This window comes from Onychostruthus taczanowskii, unplaced genomic scaffold (assembly GCF_017590055.1).
Source record: "Onychostruthus taczanowskii isolate IOZ18803 unplaced genomic scaffold, ASM1759005v1 scaffold23, whole genome shotgun sequence".
NCBI classification, from domain to species: domain Eukaryota; kingdom Metazoa; phylum Chordata; class Aves; order Passeriformes; family Passeridae; genus Onychostruthus; species Onychostruthus taczanowskii.
The window spans coordinates 6,245,281-6,265,112 of record NW_024499573.1 but is presented as its reverse complement, the minus strand read 5'-3'; positions in this window follow the sequence as shown (position 1 = coordinate 6,265,112).

Below are 19,832 nucleotides of genomic sequence, written 5' to 3'. Positions count from 1 at the left end.
GAGATCAGTTCTCAGGGGAAGGTGTCTGCAATCAGTAATCTAGACTGCTCTAACTAAATTTGTGGAATAAATTCTACACAATGAGTTTTTCAACTTGCTTTTCAACTAGTTTAATTCCTTTAAGCTCTGAAGTCATTTGTAGGCATCAATACTTTTAGTTAACTGAACAACAGTCCACAGTTTCTGCTAAATTCTTAAATCCTCATTGTTTGAACAGTTGAATCATCTCTAGAAACAGCATTTTTTGTTCAAAAGTTTTAAAAAATGAAGTTAAAAGTGAAAGTGCTGACATTTCTGTATTATTACATGTCATCTCCAGTTCTCCACTATGACTTAAACACTACAAATGTAATATTGTCCACAGGTTTAGAACAAAACAAATACTGTACTCTAAATAAAAATGAATAGAACCAGAATATCTTGGAAGAAAACAAGGAAGCATTACATTTCATTATGTCTCACTTCCTTAGAAGTCTGTGTTCCTGAAGCAGTCATCATTAATCTTAATACAGTATGGTGCAAATGCCATAAATATTACACAATCATGCAAAATTTTAGTAAAAGTTCAGTTACCTGCAGTGCTCTCTGTCTTATGCCATCTGTGAGAAAATCCTTAAGAAATATAAAGAGTTAATCAAGCCTTGGAAGTAACTCTTCCAAGTACTTCCTACAACTTGCATCTTAATACAGCAGTGTCAGGACAGGCTCAACAGATTCTGATATTTTGTTTGGTTTTTTGGGTTTTTTAATTTGCTTTAATTTTCAGAAATATCAATATCGAGCAGCAGAATGCAAAATTTTATGTTTACCTCACAGGGACAATGAAAGGAAGTCCTGATACCTAATAGGATCACTTTATATTCCAATTACAGTCTTTCTATTAATAAATTACTTAAATGTCTAACACATGTGATGACATTTCATTAAAATTATCTTAATTATTTCACAAAAGAAATAATCTTTTGAGTCCAAAATCAGTCAAACATATGCTTTCATTCTCTTAGAAAATTAAGGGATCTTTTTTGTGTAAAATTTACTGGAAAGAAGGGAAACAACTGCATTTACTTTGACAGACTTTAGGTCACACCTACAGAAATTTAAAATGAGCAAGTTATAGAAACCATTTTAAAAGTTTTAGAACTCCTGTCTGACCCTTAAGGCCTTTCTTTGCTGCAGCTTATGAACTTCTAAAAGGGTAAACTTCCAAAGCAATCTGTAGGGACTACATGCAAACCCCCCTTTATTTATTATCAAACTCTATGTGATTATTTTTCATGCATAACTCTTAAAATTCATCCTGAAGTGTCTTGATTGTATTGAGTCTTCAAAGTGCATGGAAACAGAATTGAACTTACAAAGCTATTTGAAACTTAGGCTTTTGTAATAAAAATGTAAAAAAACCCTCCTGGGTTACATATTATACAGCAGAAAACTTAGAAAATAATCAAAGAGTTTGTAACTTATCTTCACAATCTTCATCCAACAATGTAGTTGCACTCAAATTTTTCCAGAAAGGACTATTCAGCTACTAGACAAAAGAACTTCTGAAGAATTTAACGCATTTAGTAGGAAAAAAAAAAAAAAGTCACTAATCTATTTGAAACAGATTCCTAGTGACAAAATAAGAAAGAAAAACCTTTTGCTTTTCAGGGTATGATAGCAAAGAATTGTAGTCTAGTTTGTCTAATTACCATCCTTCCAATTGTATGCGAAAACCAGGTCTTCAATGTGAATAATATGCGTAGTGTGTACTTTTAAGTACAATTTCTTTTCAAATTTTACTCTGTTTGAACGGCTGTAAAGATCAGGTCCTATATGTCATCCATATGCTCCTCAGAAAAGAAATGTTTCAGGAGTGTTAAAAGCTGTACCAATTTCAACTACAGGATCTAAAAGTTCTGTAGATTGCAATTAATCTTGCTTGTGAAAGTCATTTTGCTTTATCTCTCTATAGTGTTTCTCCTATATGCATTTTGAATGAAAACATAGATGTCAACAGACCTCAGGTGAAACAATGATAAATTTTCTATTTCATGCCAAGAAAATAGGTCTCTTCTTTCCCCAGCTGGCAGAGTTGGAAGAAATTTTCAGGGAATAGGATTCTTCTCAGTTATTTGTAAAGGAAGATTAACATTGATATGATATATTGAAGATTGAGGTTTCTTCAGAATTCTCAACTGCTTAGATTTTGGTACAATTGTAATTTCAGTAAGTTTGCATCAAATTATGATAAATACATGTGTAGTTTTGAAGAGTGCATTAGAATTTAGACATTTTTTATTAAATAGTTCATTACAAGCCCCAAAAAGGAGAAACCACATTCTTCAACCTTTGACTCCGAATTTTAAATTCTTTACTAAAGAGATACAGCTGTCAGATTCAGTCTCCAATAAGAGTTTTCATAGAAAAAGGAATTGAAATTCTGTTAAAAGAAGCAGAGCATTTTGCCTTTTCATCAGTTAGATCTGTTGGATTACAGCTTCATGCTTTGAGAAAGAGCAGGGCATTGAAATGCATTATAAAAGCAGAGTACACGCTTCACCTTGTCTCCAATGATTTACTTTTACAACATTCTTCTCCAGGTGTTGTGTAGCGAATTGCATCTTACAGATATGGAGAAGCATTGAACAGCAAGCATTTGCTAGGACACCTCTGCTGATAAATAGGAGACAAACCTGCATATATATGGATGTTTTTGATTCAGAGCAGAAGAGAAACAGCAAATATTTTCTAAAAAAATGCTTCGTTGGCTACATTTATGTTACCATGGTCTTCAGCTAAAAAGCAGTGGAATTACTTGAAAAAAATTTTTTCCTGTTTAATTCAATTTTTGTTCCTATATTTAGAGGTGTCATGATGATTCTAAACCCCTAAACATAAAAGTCAGACTGTAACATGGAGATTTCTGACTAATGAGCCCAACAAATGACAAAAAAGACTGAGTTTGTATAAAGCAACTTTAACCCACCTTTGATTATCTTTAAAGGCAAGGTAACGAGCGTGAACAGTTACTCAGGCAAGTAATAGTGAACTGCTCACCAAAAAAGGAAAGTAAGTATTTGTTAAAAACCCAAACAACCAAAAACCAACAAACCTGTGAAAAGTGCATTCTCCTTGAGCAAGTGACAGATAGAGCCTGGGTTTGTGAGTTTTCCCCATGGGGTTCATGGAGAAGAAGAAATGAAGACTGGACATGGACTTGGAAAACAGAAGTAAATCCAGACAGGAATATCAAGATAAATGGAAGAGAGAAGGCAGCATAAAAAGCTGATGGCCTGCATTTACTGAACAACAGAAGCTGAATTGCAGATCAACAAACAAACAAAAAAAAAAAAAGAATGACTGTAAGAAATGGCTGAAGGATTAAGAGTCAGTTTAGGGACAGCTATGCTGCAGTGGGCAGCAATGAGGAGAAACATGCTGAAGGAGATAGGATGACAGAAGAGAGAAGCTGTTAGTCCCATAAGAGAAGAGGTAACGGAGAGAGCTTTGAGAAATTGCCCAAGTATAAACAAAGACATTACACAGCAGAGAAGGCAGGATAGTTAACAGACAGGAGAAATAACTCAGAATAAAGCTTTAAGATGAGAGGCAGTGTCTTTGTGACTGGAGAGTCCTTGGTGTAGACTAACAAATCTACCACTACAACAGATCCCGAGGAAAGTCAGCATAAAATCTGCCAGGAATATGCATGCACACTGTCAGGTCAGGGATGAAAGGAATCTTCAAAGAAACAGGGATAAACATACAGACATTGATCACTTTCCATGCTGGGACACAACCTAGATTTCAAATGGAACAGACCAAGGAGATTATTCCAAACTAGGGTAGCTACTGAGACACAAAACTGCCCCAGGTCATATCCAACAGAATTGTTCCAGCTACTGGGGAAGGAGTCTAGACAAGGTCTTTCTCCTCTAGGACTGCTTCTCAGAAGTAGGTTACAACAAACTCATCAGATATTTGAAATAATTTCTTGCACTAAGTGCAAGAATATATTTGGTAATATAAAAAAATACATTATAGTGTAAGGTATACAACATAAACATATACTCCAGTAAGATAAGACATTGGTGCCATTCAGTATTATATTAGGCATTATTAATGGCAATGGGAAAGAAGAGAACTAGAAAGGGAATAGTAAAATATGTAAAGACGGACCCAAAAGGAAACTTCAAAAATATGTAAGAGAATATCGAGTTCTGAGTAGACAATGAAGCACTGATCAACACTCATTTAATATCTTCATTATTACCCTTGGAAAGAAAAGTGTAAAGGTATTTCACTTGCTGACACAAAATTGGCAACCCTGTGAGCGTGGGAAAGATCAGATTCTTGTAATGGAGGGACTCCCTGACACTAAGGAATGGAGTACAGATATGGATGAAATTCCACTGCAGAAAGTAAAGGTCATTCATGCAGGGACCAATAATGAGAATTTCTTCTATAATCCAGGAGCTTCTCAGTTGGAAACAATAAAGAAGGAAAAGCAGCTGGATCTATTAATCAGTCAGAGAATATCTATGAGCCACCAATGCCATGCAAGCATGAAAAAATGAATGTGATTCCAGGTTATATAACAGAAGGTAACAGGCCATTCCTCAAAGAGCCATGGTGTCATTCCCATAGTTTTAATGGTAATGCACCAGCAAGTGGTAGATTAACGAACAGACACAGATATCTTCTAAATTAAATAACCAATGGACTCATACCCTGAAAAGTTATTAGGTGATGGCAGTTTAGCAAAAGCATTATAGAATTGTTCATCTATTATTATGCACTAAAACTAGTTATTAAAATCAGGGACTGGTCCCTGTTATTTTGGTGTAATGCAATTGCACACAGTAATACAGGTTCAGCCACAAGACAACTTACAATTATAGGTTTAATCATGCAAACACTTAGATCCATTAATAATTGCATATTGAGGTACTTTTAATACCTCAGATTCAAAATTATTGGCTTAATAGCTCTTCATTTGGTAATCAAAGGAGGACATTTAGAACAGGAATGTCAGTTGACAAAACATATTCAAATCAATATTTGTGATAATGGGAATGTGATAATGGAAATCACTTAATAAGAAGGTCCAGCAAGCATAATGGTGTTTAAAACTCACACATTTACTCTTTTATTTATTGAATTTGCTAATCTTCTCTTATACAGCACAATCATTAAGAGAGATCTTGGATTACTAACCATCGCAGGTTACATGTGCTGAAGGTAGCCATTCAACATGAACATTGTAGGTCCCTTCTAACTCTGCAGATTCTAACATGCAATAACTTGTGTGGAAGAACAGTATGTGACCTACTAACAAAGCAGCAAAGTTAGCTGTCAAAAGACCAGGTAGCCTAATTTGCAATTTTGTATTTTTTTCTAAAAGTATGTGTTGAGAGGTTACACATTTTTTCCATGGACAGTATCAGTTTTCTGGTAGTGACATGTGTCAACCCTGATCTTTTTGCACTTATGCAGTGGTCAAGAACTTGGCTTCCTTTCCAGCATAAGATTGATTAGTATTCTTCTTTCACTTAGGCTGACCTGGTTTTATTTTATGATTATTTGAAGAATATTTCTTGCAACTTTTCTCTAACTGGAACAAAGGAAGTTAAGAAGCCAATCAGTAGGAAGTCTGTATGAATTATCTATTTCATTTAAAATGTATTCCTCATAAGGATTAAATATAAATTATATGAATATTTATCATAAGAAAACTGCAGAAAAGATGGATGGAGAATTTATTGCAGCAGGATTAAAAAAATATGAGGATTTCAAGGTACACTCAAATACAGAGATAAAACAAGAAATAAACAACAAATTCTTTGTATACTTTGTTTGCATTTTCTCATCACATAGAAAACACTCTCTCCTTCAGTTAGGCCTTTGTAATTTAATTCCTTTACACAACCAGTTTTCATGCTATAAATTTTAAACTTCCTGAAATGCAGATTTCTACAAGATTTCGGACAGTGTGTATACACTATTTAACATTTCCTCATTATTTAAAGACTGTACAGGTACAATGGACTTACGGACACAGAATTAAATAGTATTCAGCAGGCCAATAAAGTTTATTTGTTGGTTTTGAAGTTTTAGGTTTTTTTTTTATTTTCTTGTCACATTGAAGAGACTATACTAGTCAATCACTTAAATTTGACAAACTTCTGTTCAAACAGGCCAACAGTTACTATCAAAATTGTGTGAGTTAACTTATTGGTCCAGAAATTTTTCTTGTTGATATCTGCTTCCAAAAAATATAAAGATTTATCAGTAATGTCTAAACCAAGAGGACAAGAAGCCAAACATGTCAGCCAAAACATGTCAGTATTTTCAAAAAAAAGAATCAGTTGAAAGGCATATTTTACCTTACAATTATTATACAGTCAGATTACTTACATCAAAGGACATTTAAACAAGCAGAAGCATGAGCTAGGAGTGGCATTTCTCCTTATGGTATTAATCCATAAATCTTTAGGAAACAAGTACCTCTCAACAATGCAGGGGTGACAAACACAAAATATATAAAACATACTTCTAGTGTTCCTACCTAAACTTCTGTCACATTGATGTATTTATGTGGCTGACCTTCCTTGCTTATAGAAGCACAACAAACTAAAAATTGAAAATATTTGACAAAATTATGTGAGAATTGATACAATGTTAATGAAGCTAACAAATACTTATCATGGCAAGAAATTTACCTCTCTTTTGCTATAAATTATAAATTTGAGATACATACTGAGTAGAATAGATATTCGGTAACTGTAAGAGCAATAGGTCTCAGTAAGTTCTTAGCAACTCCTAAAGTCAGGCATTTTCCTGGAAAAAGCAAAGCAAGATTCATGGAGATAGAAGCTGTTGAAGCAAGCCAGCATAGTACAAACAGAGGAGGCATGCCCACATAAAAGTGGGTAGCTTTTACCATTGGAGGTATTGATAACATGCCATATGAAATATAAAAACAAGTGAAAATTACTAGAGACAAATGTGTACACTTGCCTTCTTATAACCAGCTGATATATTTCTGGAAGATATGCATTGAAAGTCTGGCTTTGGAAAAATAATAGTTACATCCAGTGGCCATATAAGGTAGACCTAGTATAAATTCCCTCAGAATCTCTGAAAGGGAGCATATATTTCATAACTTACATTATTGCAGACAATATAACAAGCTAATTCAGGTGAAACTATTTCTAATTATGTCTGATGAACACATTTTTTCTGGTTTTGTCAAAATTCTAGCTTACTGAAATTGTATTTTAAGTACCACTAAAGCTTTAAAGGGGAGACCTTATAATTTTCTCCAACTCCCTGAAAGGAGCTTGTAGCAAGGTGAATGTTTGTCCCTTCCCCCAGGTAAAAAGTAACAAGACCAGAGGAAATGACCTCAAGTTGTGCCAGGAGAGGCTTAGATTGGATGTTAGGAAAGAATTCTTTACTGAAAGGGTGGTCAGACATTGATTGGAATAGGCTGCCCAGATAAGTGGAGATACGACATTCCTGGAAGCGTTCAAAAGATGTGTGGATATGGCACATGGGGTATAGTGGTGAGCATGCTGGTGCTGGGTTGGATTCAATGATCTCAGATGTATTTGCCAACCTTAATGATTCTGTGATTTTAAAGAGCATACAATTTAAAACATATAATTTAAAATAACCTAGTTTTATAATTAACTTCCAAAACAGTGGGTAAGTTGTCTTCTACTTTTTCCTTATTGGCCCAGTTGTCTGCCTGCTGTTGCATGGAAGAGCCAGACAGTGTTGTAACAGAGGCCCAGAGTAGTGTTGATAGAGGATTGGCTAATATGGGTCCCTTGGTGAGGATATACTATGTCACAAAATATGTATTTTAAAGAAGTTAATCCTTGTGTGTTTTGAGGTGTCTTTATGGTACAAGTGAGAGCAACCTGGGCTAAAAAAACTTTGCCTTCTCAGTCCCTGACTATTATCAGTGTCACAGACTTATATTTCCCATGTTATATAAAAAAATGGGAGCATAGAATCCTCTGTCTGTAGTCTGACACATGTATGGTGCACTTTTTCAAGGGTGACCCCAGAAATTTGTGATGTGCTTCAAGAAGACAATTGAAGCAAAACAGAACTAGAGAAACACAGGATGAAAGTCTAAGTTGTGCAAAGTTATTCTAAGTTCTGCAAAGTAATACTTGAGAAACATAATCTGGCCTGAGGAACAGGCCTATTTGCTCCAGAGAGGAGATGACTACAGAGCCATGCAGTTTGGAGCAGTTCCATTCCCAAAAACTCATCCTCTCTTTTCCCAGACAGCATCAGAGAGGCTGCTGGAGAATGCACATTCACGTTCAGTAGGTCTCTTCACAGAGATCCCAGCATATACCCCTTGCCTCAACTATTCTGTCCATCTTCATAAAACAAAAGCTTAATTCTAAAATACAGGTCTCTTCAGAGATAACATGCTCAAGAAGTTGTCACTGTTTCAGATTCTTCGCAAGGAAAAAAAAGCTTTAGAGGTAAAAACTTCAAATTGTGAACAAAATTCCTGTGGTGATTCTGAAAACAATAAAATAACACCAAATAAAACAACAACCTGACATAAAAGTACATAAATCTAAATAAGTCTAAGAAAGGCTTTTCTCAGAACATGCAAATTTGTGGTTTTACTTTGGTGAAATCTGTTGGGCAATGAGACATCAAATACTTGCAGCCTTTAATGCCACAGTAATGTGTTGAAAGTTCATGGGAACTGGTATAAAAATTATGGCAGAGATGTAATTTTTCAGAACTTGACCAATAATAGACATACACAGACAAGAAGTTCTTTTTATAAAAATTATGCAGAACTCATTTCACTTATTAAAATTTAGTCCTCAGAAAGATACAAAACCAAACTATTAAACAATTTGTCTCTAAGGACCTTGAGGGTTTTATATCAGTAGAAAATCAATGATTCTTTCCCAAGAGGCACTAGGACACAAAGAAATTAAGATACAAAATGTGAACATGGGGAAAAAAAAGCTATAAGGAAAAAGTATTCTACCATGAGAATAGTCAAACAGCGACTCTAAAAGGCTGTAGAATCTCCATCCTTAGGGATATGCAGAATCTGACTGCAAATCATCATGGGCAACCTTATCCTTTTGGAACAGGAGGCTGGATTAGATGACCTCTGGAGGTTCTTTGCAACCCATGTTGTTCTGTGTCTCAAAGATTTCATTTTCTTCTTTGATGTGTAACCTGGTAGGTTTTACTGGAAGGGGAAAGCTATAGCACTGCAATACCTCAGCTTCTCATGTCACTAAACATCTAGGAAGTTACAGCTTTTAATTAATTACTGAAATACAGAACTTGTAGAAATACTAAATTAAAAGACACTTCAGTCACAAGTTTGGTAGTTTTCAATACTTCCTGATAACCGAGTAAATGTTACAACTCTCCCTTATCTGCACTGCATGATAGCAATAAATACAAGAACCCTCTGACTCTGAAAGGTTCTTACTCAAAGAGCAATCTTGTAACAAGCCTTTGATGGCTTTTGCCAGCTTAACTGTTCTCAGTATTTTATTACCTTGTTAAAACATACAGTATAAAACTACATAGCCAATTATTGATGCTTTAAAACCAATGCTTGTTTAACTGATTTGGAAGCTCACACAAGAAGGATGGTGTCTGGGATCTCTTTGTGGAAACACTCCTTTAGCATAAGCAAATGTATTTTAGTGCTGCTGTTGTCAAAGGAAAGCCCTGTAGGCTGTACCTGCCGACCCCACTGCGCCTCTTATTGCAGGGATTGAAGAAATTAATTCAGGATCCCTTCTCTTGCTCCCATGCTCTCATTTCGTGTGGAAGCTCTACTTCAGAGTTTCATAAAGCTCTTCTACATCACCAGCAGCACAGGCTGAAGTCCTACAGGGCAGCTGCCACTACCCATGGGCAGCAAATTAATGTAAATAATCAAAATTGTGTAGGCAACAACTTACAGGAGGAGCAGTAACTTATCAAGTATAAAACATATATGACTGAATTAAATTGTGGTTACAATATCATGATAAAACATTGAAACAGAAAAGTTGCTTTTGAAAATGTGATATGGTCTTTTACACATGGAAATTTATTTAAATGACTGAAATATGAGCGGGGTTTTTTTATTATCTGCTTTTCCTTTATACCTCATTTTCACAGTTCTAAATTTTCTTGGTGCTAATTTTAACTTCCCGTGGTTTACATACACTTTAACTTTCACTTTAAGAAGCAGTCTGAAGATCTTGAAAAACTTCTTTGCTAATTTATTACATAATTGAGTAAATTATGAAGAATTTATTCACTTTCCCGGCAGAATTTCATCCAATCAATGTAATTAGCATCTAATATTTTGCAAATGAAGCTGACATCCTGTACCCTGGCTACTTGCTGACCATGCAGTACTGTTACTTTCAAGTTTGTCTAATTTCTAATTTCTACAGACTGTCTTGTTATCTCATCTTCCTTTTCTTTATGCAGGTCTGAAACTATTTGAACAGTATGCTGCTCACTGGCCCATTACTTGAAGAGTTTCCTACAAAATAAACCATTTTTTTTACTGAAAGAGGGTCAGCCTTGTCACCAGCAGGTTCTTCCTCTGAGGCCGGATGTACATTGATGCTCTCATTTTGTTCAGGATGTGGTTTTAAAGCCATTCTGTCAGCTTGCACTTTGCAGTGGACTGACTCGATCCAGAAGTTAATTGCATTGACATTAACCTGCTTTAACAAGCCTAAAGTATCAATAAATCATTTCTTTAGTCACTGCACTTTTCCTGCTGCTTTATTGATATACTTCACCTGAACTGATAAATAGGGTGAAAAAGATCTCTTCCTTCTGATATACTTTGCATGCTTAATAACACCATTCTAAAGAAAAACATAATGTTAATATACATGAATACGTAGAAACATGTTAGTCAGATTACTTAATCTTTGCTATTTTTATCCCTTTTGTAAGATTCAGTTTTAGGAAGACATTGCATTTAGGGAACACAGTTTTACTTGTTATGTAGTCTGACTGATGAGTCCAGCTACAAATCCATAATAAAACTGCTCTAAATAACCCAAAATTTCCTCTGAGGAAAATTATCTCTTTTTTTTTCCCTTCCTCGCCTTTCATCCAAAGATCTGTCTTTACAAGTACCTTATGAACACATGCTGAGTGCCAAGTGCACTCATTGCATATGGGCAGTGCAGAGTAAAAGTGCTTCCACTACTGAGAATAAATTATCTTCTGTAATGTACCTCTTCACTTGAACCCACACTTCAGTGCAGAATATCGACATTGTTTTCCATCAGTAAATCTGTACGCAAAATTTACTGTGAAATTTTAATTGCATCTTCTACTTTGTTACTAAAACAGAGACAATAAGCTGACATAAGTAACCTGTCAGGCAAAGATTTTATACCTATTCATAAGAATTTGTAAATGCAATCACATATAATACTCATCAAACTTAAATTTGTAGTTGAGAGAAATATAAAAACAACAAAAAAAGTAAATTAGTCCTATGATATTTGTTGTACATACATGTGCATACAGCTTTAACTGCTGGACATGAAAAGTTGGCTTTGGGAGACATGGAGATTTCTGCATATCTGAATGAAATGAGAATTTTGAGGATTTTTTAAAAAACAGAGAGAAAAAATATTGTTCTAAAGATTATTTTTCTGCTGTTTTTAAAATACCCTGGGGCCACTAGACAATAGGAAGTTTTATCATTAATCTCAGTCAGATTTTTGAAAGAGTCAATGCAATGAACTTCCACTTAATATTTTTCCATTATGAGAATGAAAGGTATTTTGTGTGCAGTGACAAGGAGAAAAGAAAATCAATTTTGTGGTTTTAACCTTAATCAGCATACTTGCATATGGCAAGCTCTCACTGTCTACTTTGTGAATATATGAATCCATGGGTTTGTGGGTGTGTATCTACAGAAAGAAGAAAAAAAGAAAAAAGTATAGAAATAAATGTCATGGATTTACTCTGGCACAGTGCTAGTGCCTCTATGAAAGGTGTATCTCCTAAAATGGTTGCTGTGAGATGTGACCCGGGAACAGAACAAAGCAGGCTCTAACTTGGGAATGGAGGGAAAAGACAACATTTTATTAATCTATACAGACACAAAAAGGGAAGGGGAAAAAAACTACACACACAACAATCTTCAATAGAACACTTTTAAAACACTCCTCCTCCTCCCCCTAGTCTTCTAACATTCAAATCTCTTCTAACATATTAATACTTAATCTAATACCCTCCTTTCACACAAGCACCCCCCAGTCCATCAGGAGAGAGAAGCTTCTGTCTTGCACCATAGGCTTTCCCCAGAAACACAGTAGAACTTTTGTGCTTCTATGTCACACACGGCAGCTGCTCGAAGAGAGATCTGCCATGGTGACCATCTTCTTTCCATGTCCAGTGCTCTCACTATTGTCCATGGATCTAAACTACTCTTTGGGGTTTTTTTAAGAATGCTTTTCACCCAGTTCCAAGACGTGGCCGCCTCTCACCACTTGGGACACCTGTCTCCTCCATTTCAGTCCCCTGGGGCTTGGGGCTTAGGAACAGAGATTTTTCACTGAAGGCCGAGAGTTTTAACACACCCTCCCCCTCAGTCTCTGTTTCTTCAGCTTCTTCTCACGGTCTTATCATTTTTGGTGTCTGGCCAATCGCCTCTCCCAAGGTGCAGTCTCTGCATTAACAGAAGAACTTGGCTTCACTCATGGCTATGTAAGAGGAAAAGTCCGGCCTAAAGCCACTCCAATCATCTCTTCTATCTCAGGTGCTCTATCTGCTGGCATTCCTTCACTTGCTCAAACCTTCTTCATTTTTCCTATCTTCCATCCCTTCTCAATTTCCAGCTGAGGAGGATTAGTGTTTTTACAGCTTCTATTGTTTCAACACTAAAAGGGTTAAAAGCACAGCCTGTCCTGGCAGCGGCTGGGCACCTTGCCCACCCCTTCTCCTCCAGACCGCTTTATCCTTCTCTTCAGGGGGGCTGCCCAAATTATCCCAGGAACTCCTCCACCCCTGCATCTGGCAAGAGGCTCCGGCTTCTCTTTCTCAGGATACATGGCCTTCCGCCCTTCCCCACCCAGACACAGCTGGGGCAGGGGAGAGGATCCGATCCGCTCACCTGCCGGACTCCAAAGAGGAAGTCTCTCTGGGAGTGCTTTGCTTTTAACCCCTGTGTGTTCTCAGAGGCGTATCCAAGTCCCCAGTGGCCACACCAGGTGCCAATCTGAAATTTGGCCACTGATTGGTTTGACTATAACTTTCCAAAACTTCACTTCCGGGTCAAACCATGACAATAAATTAGTGAACACACCACTTGAGTTCACTGAGTATATGCTGAATTTTCAAATAAAAATAAACCCCTAATCTTTTCCCTGCTCCTCATTTGGCTTGTGGCTGAATCAGTTTTTTCAAGATCGCTTGCTAGTGGAGACCAAAGCCGTGGCAATTTCCTCCTGTAGGCAAAAGAAGAGGAACATGATTTTCATCTCATAGGTTCTAACAATCCGTGTGGTTACTGGCTTTTAATATGCAATGAATATATTTGAGTCTGGTGGCAAGAATGGGGAATAATAGCATATCTAACAAATACAAATTTTTCAACTTGCAACCAGAAGAGTTTAATACTTTTAGTTAAAGGCCATTTTAATGCAGCTAGCATACTGATTAGAAAAGATCATTCTAAACTGCTTGAATTTAAGGTATGATAACCTTTAAAGGAAAAATGAATCAATGTATAGAAGACAGAAAGTTCAGCTGATAAGAATCACTTCTCAAAACTAGTAAAACGGGACCATATCTAATATTGGGTTTTTGCACTACATTTAGCACTTAAAATTTTAAATGGTGCCTTAGTGAAGAAGTTACATTATTTGTGGTGCATGCTTTATGTGCAAATGGAAACTAGAAATATTCAGTCTTTTCATACCAAGCCAAGGGAACGAGAAGCAGCATGAGCAAAATCAAAGCATTCAGCAAGGTTCAAGTATACAGTTCATTCAAGGAAGATTTATTGGTTTCACTGGGATGTAACTCATTATTATTCATTAGACCCTTAAAAAACTGGGTATCTAACTTAAGGGTCATTGTACGATCATTATGTAGCCAAAGTATTAGGAACTTCCTGAAAGCAACTTATCCCATTCTTTTTTTTTTCAATAAGTCTCTAAAATAGGAAGGATTAAATAGTCGCTCTCTCGATAGATAGCAAAGGCAGTGAATATGAGTATCTTATCCCTACACCATATGTCTTCTTACAACAGAATTTTTTTCAGTCTGAGATGCATGCTCAAATTCACAAACTGAGATTAATGTGGCTCTGCTCTGTGAAACCATTTTTGTATCATATGTGACAAAATTGCTTAGATATTCATTGTATGAATGTATTATGAAAGTATAACAGCAGAAGGCTCAAAAAATAAGAGAGAGAAAGATTAAGCACAAGAAGAAGAAATTTTTTGATAAACATTTCAGAGTGATTAAAATGGGATAGCAGTGTTCTTTTCAGACAAGTTCCTATCATCTCACAGAGCCAAGTTTCTAATCTCATTTTACTCTTTTAGGGAAACAGCACATCAGCATTTAACAGTAAGATAGATGCAGCTCCCAAGGGGTAAAAAGGCTGCTGTTGAGAAGCAGTAGAGACTGATGGAAGGAAACAGAGGTGAGAATTATAGAACAATACAATTAAAGAATCATTTAGGTTAGAAAAGACATTTAAGATCAAGTCTAACCATTTACCCAACACTGCCAAGTCACACACCTAAATCATGTCTCCAAGTAGGTAGAAACAGTCAAAATTATAGGTTTTTGCTGTTTTAAATCCCATTTTGAATGTCAAAGAAAGTAACTCTCTAATAAATAATTACTAAAAAGGGCATTTCCCTCTAGGCTGTGGACTTCTATTCCACGGATGTTACCTAGTATGATGGATTTACCGTACCATAGTGAGTACTATAGGACAAATTATGTCATCCTTACTTGTTCCTCATACCAAGGACATAATTTTCTTTACAGACTGAGGATGTATGCAATAACAGTGCAAACCATTCTTACTGATTCACTTCTTACTGATAAGGAAGATTTAATAAAATGAAAAAAAAAAAAGCTAATAAAAAAAGTAATTTCTAAAGTATGAGAAATTTCTTTATAACATAGCTCAGATGAAAACTAGGTTCTGATGGGCTCCTGCTTACCAAATACCTTTGTAGCAAAAACCTTCCCCTTTTGCAGTCATCCCTGAAGCTTCCAGTCCCCCTTGGGCTCTTATTCCTGCACTGGGAAGAAAGAGTAACAGTTGCCAAATTTGCTTGAAAGCTTCTGTTTCATAGGCAGGCAAATGCAGTAAAAATATGATGCAGACAACTACTTTGATTTGCCCACTGTTGGGATGAGATCAGATTATAATGGTTTATTTACGCTCCAGTAAATATAAATGGTTTATTTATTGCTACCAGTAAGATTAAATTATATTTTTATTTAAGAAGGTTGTCCAGTTACTATATTCATAGCTGGTTGTAGCCTGGCCTCCAGAGAGTAAATGTTTCTTAGTCAGATATACAGGATAAGCATCACCAAAGCACAGGCTGTGGACTCTAGCAGCTCTGTGAAAGGACAGGGGGCTTTCTTACCTTTCCTACTTTGCCTTTAAGGCATGAGATGTTATGCCTGGGCATTCATACTCAGACTGGAGAGCCATTAGTTCTGCAGAAGTTCCACGAGGGCATGCTGATGACTTTTGTGAGGTAACAACAAATTGGAATCAATGGAGTTCAGCTTTTAACAGAATAATAATGGCATAAGTGGCTCATACAACTATTCACCTTTCAAGCAAAAGATTAGATCATCATGTGTCAAGATTTTTAAAGCAGAGCAGTAGCTCAACCATGCATCTAAGTAAATGAATGGGGCTGTGTGTAGTAAAAAATGATAGCCTTTTTGGTTTTGTGGGGATAGAAGGAACAAACTGATTTATTCAATATAACTTGTTATTGAACTTACATAATATTCACATTCTTTTAAAGAAATTTCTGTTGGAAGGGAAATAAGCTGTGGCTTTCCAGATTCATTTCCTCTCTGCATTCTTCTGCATTGGTCCATTTCTAATAATTGGCACACACTGAGATGACATCAAACTGCCTAATTTAAGCACCTAAAACAAGGCAGAGAGGAGCTCTTTTAGAGGTATCTTCAAAGATACCTACTGTTCACCATCTTCTATGCACAGAAGTTAGGCACAGCTTTTTTACTCCCAGTAAAGTAGGTGTGAAAAAAGGTATCTGTACTATAGACAGTAGATCCTTCTCTTGGCTGTTAGGAAAAGCACACATTTTCTTCTCTTGTTTAAGATTTTTTAATTTTTTTTTTTTTTTGGTCTGTTGTGTTGGTGTTGTTTTGTTTTGTTTTTAATTAAATACAACATTTAAAAATATTTGACAATATAGCACAGGTATCTGACTGTGGGCGTTGACTTAGGATGACTGAACACAGAAATGGGTGCACAGAGAGGTTGTGGAGTGTCCATCCTTGGACATATTCAAAACTCAGCTGGACGTGTACCTGTGCCATTTTCTACAGATGACCCTGTATTGAGCAGGAGCATTTAACTAAATGATGTCCACATATGCCCGTTGATTTCGGTTGTTATGTGGATGCTGAATTGATTTTGCCTTTTTTGCTTTTACATATTCTCTATATTCTTTATATTTACTTTTGTAGCTCTGTATCCTATTATGGTATTTGTAGCCAGCATTTAACCTACTCTATTAGACAGAAGGAGAAAATAAATTCCCCAGTATCTCCAAGCTGGGGATCCATGGTTCAGTTGTCTGGGAAGCCAAGGTTGAAACTAGCTCTACAAGACAATTTCTGAAACAAATTTAGTTACTATCTAAGGGGAGTGGAGGGGTAGTCAGAAAAGCTTTGAACAAGGGAGGAATTATCTCATTGCTGGTGTCTCTAACTGGGGATTCTTGTCACTCATGCTAATTTACTAAACACATAAGAATTGTATGCGCTCTATATTACATGGGCATCTTCAGGCGCTTTACACCTAGCAAGCTGAGCACCTAAGGATATTAGGTGCACAACTTGCTAGGTATAAAGGTAACCCATTTTTATCACCTAACTGCATCAAGCTCGTGATTTTAGGACCAGCAAAAAGGCTGTGATCACTGCGATTCTGGGATTTTGCATTCCTCCTGGGTCATCTGACTGGGCTTCCACCTCTTGCATGTCTTTTTTTTCATGCATGAGTTGAATCAGGAGCAATTTGTTCACCCATGTATGTGTCACAGTGGCTTGATTTCCTGCTCATTGGAATGGACCATTCTTGAGGCTGAAGGAGATGTTTCAAACCAACCATCTCCCCTGGAACTCTCCTCTCTCCAGTGTGGTTTCCCATGGGAATTTTGCAAGCACAGCCCTAACAGGTCAAAGTTCACTCTCCTGAACTCCAAGGTTGGAATCCTGCTGTTTGCCTTCATCCCTTCCCTCAGTATCCTGATCTCCACCATCTCATGGCCACTGCAGCCAACAGGCAAAAATCTCCAACCAGTTCTCCACTGCTTTTGAGGACCAGGTCCAGGAGAGCATGTCCCTTCATCAACAACACTGTCATCCATGTCATGAATTTATCACACCAGTGTACATACCTGCATTTTTTGCGATCCGCTCTGTTGGCCTTCCAGCAGATATTAGATACTTCATGCCATTTCCTACAAAATAGAGCAAATGGAATCATGTCTCTTGGTCTGCAATTTTGGTGTTTTTTTATAAGACCCTGCACTTGGCTAATACAGAATATATTGCACTTTTTTTTACAGCCACCATGTCAATAGTGTGACTTAACTTGTGTATTACAGCGCTGGTTTAGTTGTCTTGTTGGGGTTTTGTATCTCTGTGTCATGAATTTTAGGATCTTTATTTCTGCAGAAAGTGAAGTGAATCTCTTCCACTTAAAATCACATTCCCTCACAAGTTACTTAGCAAGAAACTATAAGATAAAAAAAATAAAATTCAATTTGAGCTTGAATGTTAACCAAACAGGCACCTTTATGCTCTATGAATAATTTAAGAAGAAGCATAGCATGATAAAAAAATGTAGTAAACAATGAGCAGAATGTCCACCTTTCACAACTTAATATTAAATCAAAGTCATGTTAATCTAACTGAAGATCATTCCTTTAGTTTTTCTTTTTAAAAAGACAATGACCTCCAGGGGTAAACTCACCACATGTTTAATAAAAAGAGAAAAAAATTCAGCTTCAGAGTACATTTAGTCAAGGTCAAATACAATGAGAAATTTTTGAATGCTTCAAGAAATCTAGTAGACAAAGCTAAAAAATAAATTAAGTACAAACAAAACTTGAAGAACAAGAAGAAAAACTATCAATCACTTTCTGACATAGCCTTTTCCTTTTCCTATTATTTACCAAAATAATGTAAATAACAAAACATTAAAAAAATGGGAGTGTGTAGTTGAATGCAAATGTCCTCAAGAGTGTAAGAGTATGTAAAGTTCTGTTCAGACAAAGATTCACCCACAAAGTGAATGCTCCAGACATGATATTCATGCTGAGATTCTTCTCATAAATAAATGGTAGTCCTATATGAACATAAAAAGGCCCTGGGTCTATTCAATTGTGGAAAAAAGTGAAAGGCCACACAACTAATTTGTGCACATCCATACATTAGGTGTGGCTTTTAACATGCTCTACAAGACCAAACAAAAATTAACAAGTGAAGGTATCATGCTCATAATTCCATAATATCTGACAAATAGACACACTTCCTGGTATATATATCATTTCCTCAGGCTTCTGCAGAAACTGGCAGGCATGTCTAACCTGTACTGTTGTACTGAGTTTATCTTTTCCAAGACTTTTTGTGACTCTAAGAGCTAGATAAGCTTGATTGTAATGGAAGTTAAACCACAGAAGAAAGAAAGATGTTTAAATTGGAAAGACTGGTATGAAGAATCCGAAAGCTTTTCTTGGCTATTCACAACATCTTAGTCTTAAAGTTTAATGTGAAAGTCTTCAGAAGTGATAGGGAGGGATGCTGTGGTCTCATTTGTTGAGGGTTTTGCAAGCTTCTGAGTGAAAGCTATAGAAGAAATGGTGCAAAGTGCTGGAAGGATTCCTCCCTCACAGCCTTCTGATAATGCCGGAAGCATGAATTAGAACTGAGGATGAGACAAATGACCGGAACTGGTGTCAGGAGTATATTGTCTACACTGGATGAGGGCCTCTGCTTTTGACATCCCATATAGGTCTAAAACCACAACTATATGTTGAGCACCAGCTTCTCATCATGAATTACTGTTCTATGAGTTCCAGTACTTCATATATCTAGGGCACATTGGCAGTAATGCCATGCTACCTACAGAGAGGATCTCGAAAATTTCCCCAGAAGTTTCTGAAATCAGAAAGACTTTCTACTTCAGAAATATGAATTTTAGATATGACAACATCAGCTCTCCAACCTAGAAGGGAGATAAAAAGATCCCTTGTAATCACACAAGCAAAGCAAGGCAAAATTGAGGCTGTGCACTGCCTTGCTTAACACTAAGAAGCCAAATTTTAAATGTAGCAGTGATTTACAACTGTCACACACATAAGTTATTAGACTAACTCCAGAGCAAGAGCGGTGTGTTTTAGCATACTAATAGGAAACTTGACCTTGACTATATGCCTGTTGTGAATAAAGAAGATAAAGAAAAAGGACTGAACAAAGCTATAATCTAATGTGACTGTTTAAGTATTTAGTTAGAACTTGTATTAGTGGCAAATATTCTTGCATATAAGCAACAGCTA